At 38.9% G+C, this 8,287-nt stretch overlaps 1 long non-coding RNA gene across 1 annotated transcript; it reads right to left on the bottom strand.

The window, feature by feature from the left end:
• Positions 1-584: 584 nt before the first annotated feature.
• On the bottom strand, positions 585-8,046 carry LOC120310045. Its single transcript, XR_005557253.1, has 3 exons — positions 7,986-8,046; positions 6,442-6,578; positions 585-6,053 (listed from the first exon to the last, which is right to left on the bottom strand). It is a non-coding gene; the product is annotated as an uncharacterized LOC120310045 (long non-coding RNA).
• Positions 8,047-8,287: the final 241 nt, after the last annotated feature.

The raw sequence follows: 8,287 nt of genomic DNA, 5'->3' as shown, positions 1-8,287 counted from the left end.
TGACTGTCAGTGTATACTACTTGGCCATTAACATTTGCAGGAATAGCTTGTCCAACCATAGAAATTGGTTTTGAAAGTCCACCTTTCTGATCTATAGTACAACAAGTCCCATTATTGCCAAAGTCCCTACTAGTGGAAATGTGTGGCACCAACAATGTTTCTTAAAATATTCAAAATTATTATTTTTTAGAAATTCATTTGAAATTGATTTCAACTTTTAAAATGTATATTTAAGTTGTTGCTTTTGGTGTCATGTTTAGTTTTTAGGTGATTTTTACAATGAGTTTTATTATAATATGGTTTCATTGTGAATGGCATTAATATTGAGAGAGCTTTATAACTTTTAAACATATTATATGAAATGTTTACAATAAATAGACAGGAACCTCCATCTATGGAGAAAGAATATTTCAAAGGCATATTTTCTGAAAAGTTCATTAATGGGAATATCATGAGGGAATGAAAGGATCTTAAAGCTGATTGATCATATATCACATGAGTAAAATTATAGATTACTGAAATGTGAAGGCACTGTCAAGGACACAATGTAAAGAAGTGTTGAATCATATTTATTTTTATTTTTGTTTATTAGTTTATGTTTATTATTATACAGTTAAAGCTAATATATTTTCTTCTAAAGAGCACTCAACTTGTCTACACAATACTTACAAGGACAGGGTGGAATTCTCTCACCCCTCCCCACTTCCTGCTTTAGATGTTTAATTGCCTACTAGCGCTGTCTGACTCAGCTATTAAGCTCTTAATTTTGCATATAGAATATACATCACTTCCATTGTTAGGTCTACAGTGCTGTGCTCTGCAGTTGTCTTAATGTATCTGGCACAGTCTGCAGATTGTTACCTTAGCCTTGTTTCCTTTAGCTATTTCTTTCTGGTGAGGAAATAAGAACAGCTATTCTGAAGGAAAATGATTTAAACAAATTCTGCAGAGTACTGTGGATCCAGTAAAATACATAGAAAGACTGTTTTTGAAATGGTAGATGCAATTAGTGATGATATAATATTGCTTCGGCTACATATAGCCAGCTGAAAAGAGTACCTGAAAGATATTATAGTTGAGCTATTGCACAGTAATCAATTGCATCAGCTCATTCTGTCTGTCCAAACAATTCATGATAGATTATCTCAATGAAGAACTCTATTAAAAAAATGCCTCAAAGCATTGTAAGAATCATTCACTTACCAAAAGAGATAGTTTGATAGATGGAATAACAGTTAGAAGGAATCTTGAAGGTCTTCTAGTCCAAACTCCTGCTCAAGCAGGAGACTCTATAGTACTATATCAGACAAATGGGTGTCTGAATTTGAATGGAATTGAATTGATTTTTATTTGGGCAAGTGTGTTTAGACACACAAGGAATTTGTCTCCGGTATAGAAGCACTCAGTGCACATGCAAAGCAACAGAATCATCATCATCATTATCATCATCCCAATAAAAAGGGGGGGGGAGTAATGAAAATAGTATGAAGGATAAATAATAATACAGCCACACTACATGGGTAAATATATATAGACATTAGACAGCATTGTGAGAATTAGGTATGATGGCATGAGGGAAAAACTCCTTGTGCCTAGTTGTTTTGGCATGCAATGCCCTATAGTGCTGTCCCAACATGAGAAGTTGAAACAGTTTATGTTCAGGATGTGAAGGGTCTGCAGATATCTTCTCAACGTTCCTTCTGACCCACACAATATGCAGGTCTTCTGTAGAAGGCACACTGGTTGCAATTGTTTTTTCTCCAGTCCTAACTATTTGTTGGAATCTGTGCCTGTCCTGTTTGGTTGCTGTACTAAACCAGACAGCTATAGAAGTAGAAATGACAGACTCAATAATTCTTCTGTAGAACTGTATCAACAGTTCCTGGGGCAGTCTGAACTTCCTGAGTTGACGGACAAAGAACATTTTTAATGATGGTTCTAATGTTAAGTGTCCATTTCAAGTCCTGGGAGATTATAGAACCCCAAAACTTGAAGAATTCTACTGCGGATACTGTGCTATTAAATATAGTAAGAGGTGGTAAAATAGAAGGGCTCCTCCTAAAATCCACTTTCATCTCTACAGTTTTAAGCATGTTCAGATTGTTACAGCTGCACCACAGGGCCAGTGGTTTCATTTAGAAGTTTAAAAGGAGCACAGAGAGTACTGAGCCCTGCAGCACCCACAAAGGAGCAGCAGTGGGCTGAACTTCTTGCCCCCCATTAATACAGAGCCAGCCATGGAGAAAGGAACGGAACCAGTGCAACACTGCACCACCCAGTCCCAATTCTGCACCTGGTCCAAAATTATACCATGACTGATGATATTGAAAGTCACCAAGAAGTCAAGGAGAACAAGGATAATTGCACTATCCTTGGATAATCCTACTCTCACCAATGATCGTCAACAAGTGCAACCAGTGCCATTCGCATTCCAATGACCAGGCCTGAAACCTGACTGAAAGGGGTCTAGATAATCCCTTTTATCCAAGATCCTTTGGAGATGCAATGCAACCAGAAGGTGGGAAATTGGATGAAAATGAAAAATTTGTATGGTGGGATCTAAGGGTGGCTTTTTAAGAAGGAGGAATAAAGAAACCCCATAGAAATTTCTAAACAAAAACTTTAGAATTTTTTTTTTAATATTTTCCAGATACTTGACCAAGTATTCCTCTCTGCATGTAAATTAATCTGAGAATGATATTCATTTTGAAAGCATTCACTTTACCCAAAGGGTAAGGTTTAATTATTCCCATCTATCCATATTTAAAGAAGCCTTTCTATATATTTTATTTTTATTATGTCTAACTAAGATATCTTTCAATATATATTAAATATTTTGATATGTGTATGCTAAAAGATCTAATTCAGTAACAGGCAGCTTTAAAGTAGATTCTCAGCATCTTTTCTATTTGAAGATACCAAGCGATGGAGTACTACAGTATCTAGTCTAGTGACAATAACATAAATACGAAATAGAGAGAGATTGTCCTCGATCCTTAAACTACAACAATAATAATACAACAAAACATTTTATAATGTTTAGGGATCTGATGGCACTTGAATGAAAATTAACTATATTACAAGTATCTGGTTTTCAGATACTGATAGTTTTTGTAGTATTTTATACTAAAGCTTAGCAAATAAGGAGTTTGATTCTGGTACTTTGCAAAGGATGCTCCTGAACAAAACACCAAATTCCCAAATGTAGAAACCAGCTATAAATTAGCATAATGCATGACTTACCAAGCCTAAAGTGGTTCATAGTGCACAGAGGCTTGGTAAACAGGTGGATTATATTAGATCTGATAGACCACGAATTACACAGGCTTATTTGTAGTATTTTTATAAATATTATAAACAGCAAGTGCATAAGATAGGCCTTCAAATATGCAGGAAACAGCCATTGTGTGTGTATGTATGTGTGTGTGTGTGTGTATGTATATATGTATGCATGTATGTGTGTGTGTGTATGTATGTGTATGTATGTATGTGTATGTATGTATAGATAGATAGATAGATAGATAGATAGATAGATAGCCAGACCCAAGCCTAATGAAGTGATTTAAATATATGGAAAAGGGCAATTTTTTTTCCTTTGTTGGGAAGGTGTGGGAAAGATCCTGATCTGGATAATAACATGTTGAACCTATCAAGCTAAAACAGTCTTTTTGCATCTTTTATGCATGATAGTAGGAAAGAGCTCATTGCTGCCAATGGGAGATATTTTAAAAGCAGTGGGGAAAACTCCCTATCTCCTGGGCCGTGGCCTGTTTGGAACTGGGCCGCGCAAGTGATGGGTCAGTGTGCGGGAGTGCACAGTTCAACTTGCATGAGCAACAGGCTGGTGTGCACACATGCACAGCTTGACTTGCATGAGCGGAGGGCCGCCTCTTGCACGGGCCAGTTCCCCTCTCCCCCTCGCCAGGCTGACAAGCCATAAAGGTTGGGGGCCGCTGTACTATGCAATCCTCAGTGTAGTGGGCTGTCTCCATTAGAAAAAAAAAGAGCATAGATGTGAATCTGGTCCTTCAGATGTGTGTTTGTTTGTTTATTCGTCAAATAAAAATTACAAATTCAAATGAACAAAATGAAAAAAACTGAAATGTGACGGGCAACAGGCACATTAGTGCACTTACGCATGCTCCCTTAGGAACCTCTTAAATACTGTATAGGATGCAGTCCATAGAAGTTAAGTTGGAATTAAAACTGTGAAAGCTAGTAGCTGAGATGATTGAATTGGGTAAAATATTACAGACTTTGACAACTCTGTTACAAAAATCGATTTTTTTACAATCAATTTAAAGCTGTTGCTGATTAAATCTCCCAGCATTCCTCACCATTGTTCATATTAGCCAATAATTCACAAGTAATTCTTGGGCACCGTAGTTCAGCAAAATCTGGAGGGTCACAGGTTCCCCATCCTGCATGCTACTCAAAAGTTTTTAAGCAGTGCAAAAGCTATTCTTTCTGTTTCTAGCAACTGCTATATACAAAGGAAAAAACTCTCTCTGAACCTTATTTCTGAAAGCTTTGTTGATAGACCTATCCTCCATTGATTTATCTAATCGCCATTTAATATAATCACTGCAGGCTATGCTTCACTTGATTGTTTTTCATAATATTTAAAATATTGTGAATATTTATAATATTCATAATATTTACAAAATGGAAATAAAGTGGACAAAGTGTTCAGCAGAGTTGCCTGAGGATTCTGACAAACAGATTACACAGAGAGAGATATCATCTACAAACGCATAATCGGAGCAGGTAATGGAATATGTGAATGACTTCTAAAGGTGACACTGGAGCAACGGAATGGATTATTGGCTGTTCCCACACACTTTTACCATTCTAGTCAATTGGGGTTGAAATGAAACACCATTTATTTTACTGTATTGTGGAAGAGCAGGCTGCCTGAAAAAAATTGCACGGCTCTGTGCTGCCTTCTTTTGCTCCACTCTGAGCCTTTTTCCCAGGGCAGCCTCTCCCAAGACAGAGTTGTCAATAAAGATGCAACCTTGACACAAGTGTGGGAGGAGAGGGAAGGAGAAGGGAGGAGACGCCTGTTCTGGAGCTCTGCAGCCACCAGCACAGAGCTCAGTCCAATTAAAAGAAAGCCTTTTTCCTTCAGGAATGAACCATACAGAAGAGAGGAAAAGAAATCTAACAGGCCAGCAAGACAAAGCACAGTGTAAAAACAGCGCAAGAGGTCTACATACTGGCTGGTAACAGAAAAATAATGTCAGAGAAGACCTTAAGACAGCTTTAGAAAGCCATGATGCATACTATAATATAAAGCACATTATATAGGTAATTGTTAATAGAGTAACAGGAAATAGTAAAATAGTACATTGAATAGTAACGCTATACGGTATAAATATTGTCATAGTAATTGAAGAGTAATAGTATAGAGCATAGTAATTGTCATAGTAATAGCACAGAGGTAGCAAATGAACAGAATACACTAAGCTTGCTTATGCTTGCTCCTACAAAATAAAACATCTCTTCAATGCTTATAAGGGGATATAAAAGGGATATAATGAAATCACCTGTCCTAAATCCAGTGCTTTTGTATCTCTCTTGAGCATGGGTCAATTCAATCGAGTGTGGTTTAAAAAAAGAACTCATGACAGTTTTCTTTGCTTGCTTTTTAATAGTTTTTTTTCCCCTTTGGTTCAACCATGTTCAATTGTTGGAGATTGCCTGGACATGTCCCTGCAGTTTTCTTTGCAAGTTTTTTTTAACAGAGTAACAGAGTTGGAAGGGATCTTTTTTTTTTTTCAGAAGACTTAAGGCGAATGACTGGCCCAAGGTCACCCAGCTGGCTTTCTCCAAGGTCACCCAGCTGGCTTTCTGCCTAAGTTGGAACTAGAACTCACAATGTCTCAGATTTTAGCCTGATGCCTTAACCACTACACAAGATTGGCTCTCTTTTATAAGTATACTGCATCATCGAATACATGTTGGTAAAATCAGTCTCAGACATAGTTTCCTCTTAGGAACTCCAGGGCATTCATCTGGAACAAGGTCAAGTCAAGTCTTGCAGCTTACGCCTGAAAGAGATCCAGAGAAGAAGCTCAGCGTGTAACTACCTGGGAAAGTGCTCTTTATTCCATTGGATATAATCAACAATATTCTAACTACCAAGGAAACTTCTGTATGGATCCAACTGTAGAAGAAAGAATGGAAGGAAGTGACTTTAAGGCTTTTCCAAAGGACCTGCCCAGCCAAAGTCCAACTCTGAAAGAAGTCGAAGGACTTTAACAGATACTAGGAATAATTCCCCACAGCGGCCCTGCACGTGATCTCCCTGCTCCTCCATACCCAGGAGAGACTTGGTTACCTAAAACAGGGCTATTGGCCGGTCTTTGCAGGCATCAGAAGAGAGCAGAGAGGTAGGTTTCCAATAGCCACATAATAAGTCCTAATGAGGGCTCTTACCTGTGCTCAGCTAATTTCACTTTTTATTTTCCTCCGGAGGCATTCTTTTTTCGCCTCATCTCTCAGAATTCCCTGATAAATCATGATCTACTAGGACACTGTTTCTGAAAGGGTGCTCCAAGATCCTCTCGAGGAATCTACAAAATCAAAATTATTTGCTAGACATTGAAGGTATTTGCTAAAATTCGAAATAATGTAATTTAACTCATTTTTATTTGTTAAAATATACTTTTTATGAGAAATATTTTATGTTAGTTAATATCTAACTCAATAAATATTCTATGAATGCATCCATTTTAACTTTAATGCAGTAAGTATTAATAAATATGACCTACACAAACAAAAGCTCTTTTGGGGTCCTCCATAATTTTTAAAAGTGAGAAGGGGTGCTGAGAGGACAACATTTAAGAAATGATGCTCAAGGAAATCTGCACGCACAGAGTCTGCACAAGTATGATCTGATCCAAGTCCCTTCCACATTCTCATTCCAAGGACTTCAGCCAACTGCATATCAGAGCTTTAGGAAACCCCTAAGTTTCTTCTGAAACCATACTGAGTCCACCCAGTCCCTGGGATGGATGGATCAAACACACTCTCTCCTCATTTAATGACCACAATCCAGTCCTTTAATTGGAAGTGAAATGGCCACTAAGCGAACATATGATACAAAGACTGATGCTGCAAAGGTCACTGGCTGCTACCATTTAATTCAGATAAAGTTTTCTTGTACAGTTGTGCCAGCATTACTCTTACTCCAATGTACAATTGTTGTCAGGTGCACAAAATCAGGTGTACAAAATCTAGTTGCAAATGCACACATTGGTCAGATTTTTTAAAAAATTACTATTATATTTGCAAATGGTCACTAAATGAGGTAGCTGCTAATCAAGGAGTGGCTGTAGGCCTTGCCTCCCTGCATGGAGGAGCTATTGTGAAGGGCCAAGAAGGAGTGGCAAGCAACTGATATTTGTGCCACCAAATCCCCACTTTCATCACTGACCTCCCCACAATATTCCACCAACCTTAAAGCAAATCTAACCCTAACCCTAATCCTAACCCTTGATTTACAATTGATCACTTAGTAATGGTTCAAAGTTAAGGCGGATCCTCAAAAGCTATTTACAACTTGATTCTGAAATTATAGTAAGGTGACCAACTTTTTTACAGTGAAAAGGAGGACACAAATTAATTGAAGAAAAAATATCGTAAATAAAAGAAACATTTTATTCATTGCAACAATAATATAGAATACACTATAATATGATAAATGCAGAGTAGGCCCCGTGGCTCCCAAAGCACCAGCTGTACCGGCTCCGGCCCCAGGGGCAGCCCGCTGTCAACACACCCTACCTGCAGCCGCCCCGCCAGCACCACCACCCACCCTGCACAGCCCCATGTAGAGCGGGCCCCGCGGCTCCCACAGCACGGGAGCAGCCGCCCGCCGCCACCCCTCACACCCTCGCCAGCAGCAGTCCCACTGCCCCTGCCTCTTGCGCCCGCAGCCATTATTGCCCTAGCAGGACCGAAGATCAAGAGAAACTTACCGTGGCATCGCCACTCCAGTCTCCTCCAGGTATCTTCGGGACTAACTAGGAGATGGTGTAGTTGGGTAGCAGGGTGGGGTGCAAAGTTCCTGCCAATTCGCCTTTGCTGCAGACAACTTACATGTGCAAAGTTTGCCGGTTGCGCTCAGCAGCAATTCCTATTGGCATTTGAAAGCCAATAGGGGGAGTAACACAGCTCATGCAAAAGTTAAAAAAAAAAAACTGTAGGCGTCCGTGGCGGGGAAAACAGGACACGAGAAGCAGCTGGAGTCTCAGGTTCTTTTATTCAGCGTTCAGTTACA

The sequence above is a fragment of the Crotalus tigris genome, unplaced genomic scaffold, assembly GCF_016545835.1.
Source record: "Crotalus tigris isolate CLP2741 ecotype Arizona unplaced genomic scaffold, ASM1654583v1 scf7180000018105.1476442, whole genome shotgun sequence".
Lineage (NCBI taxonomy): Eukaryota > Metazoa > Chordata > Lepidosauria > Squamata > Viperidae > Crotalus > Crotalus tigris.
This window is presented reverse-complemented; position numbering and strand designations above follow the sequence as displayed.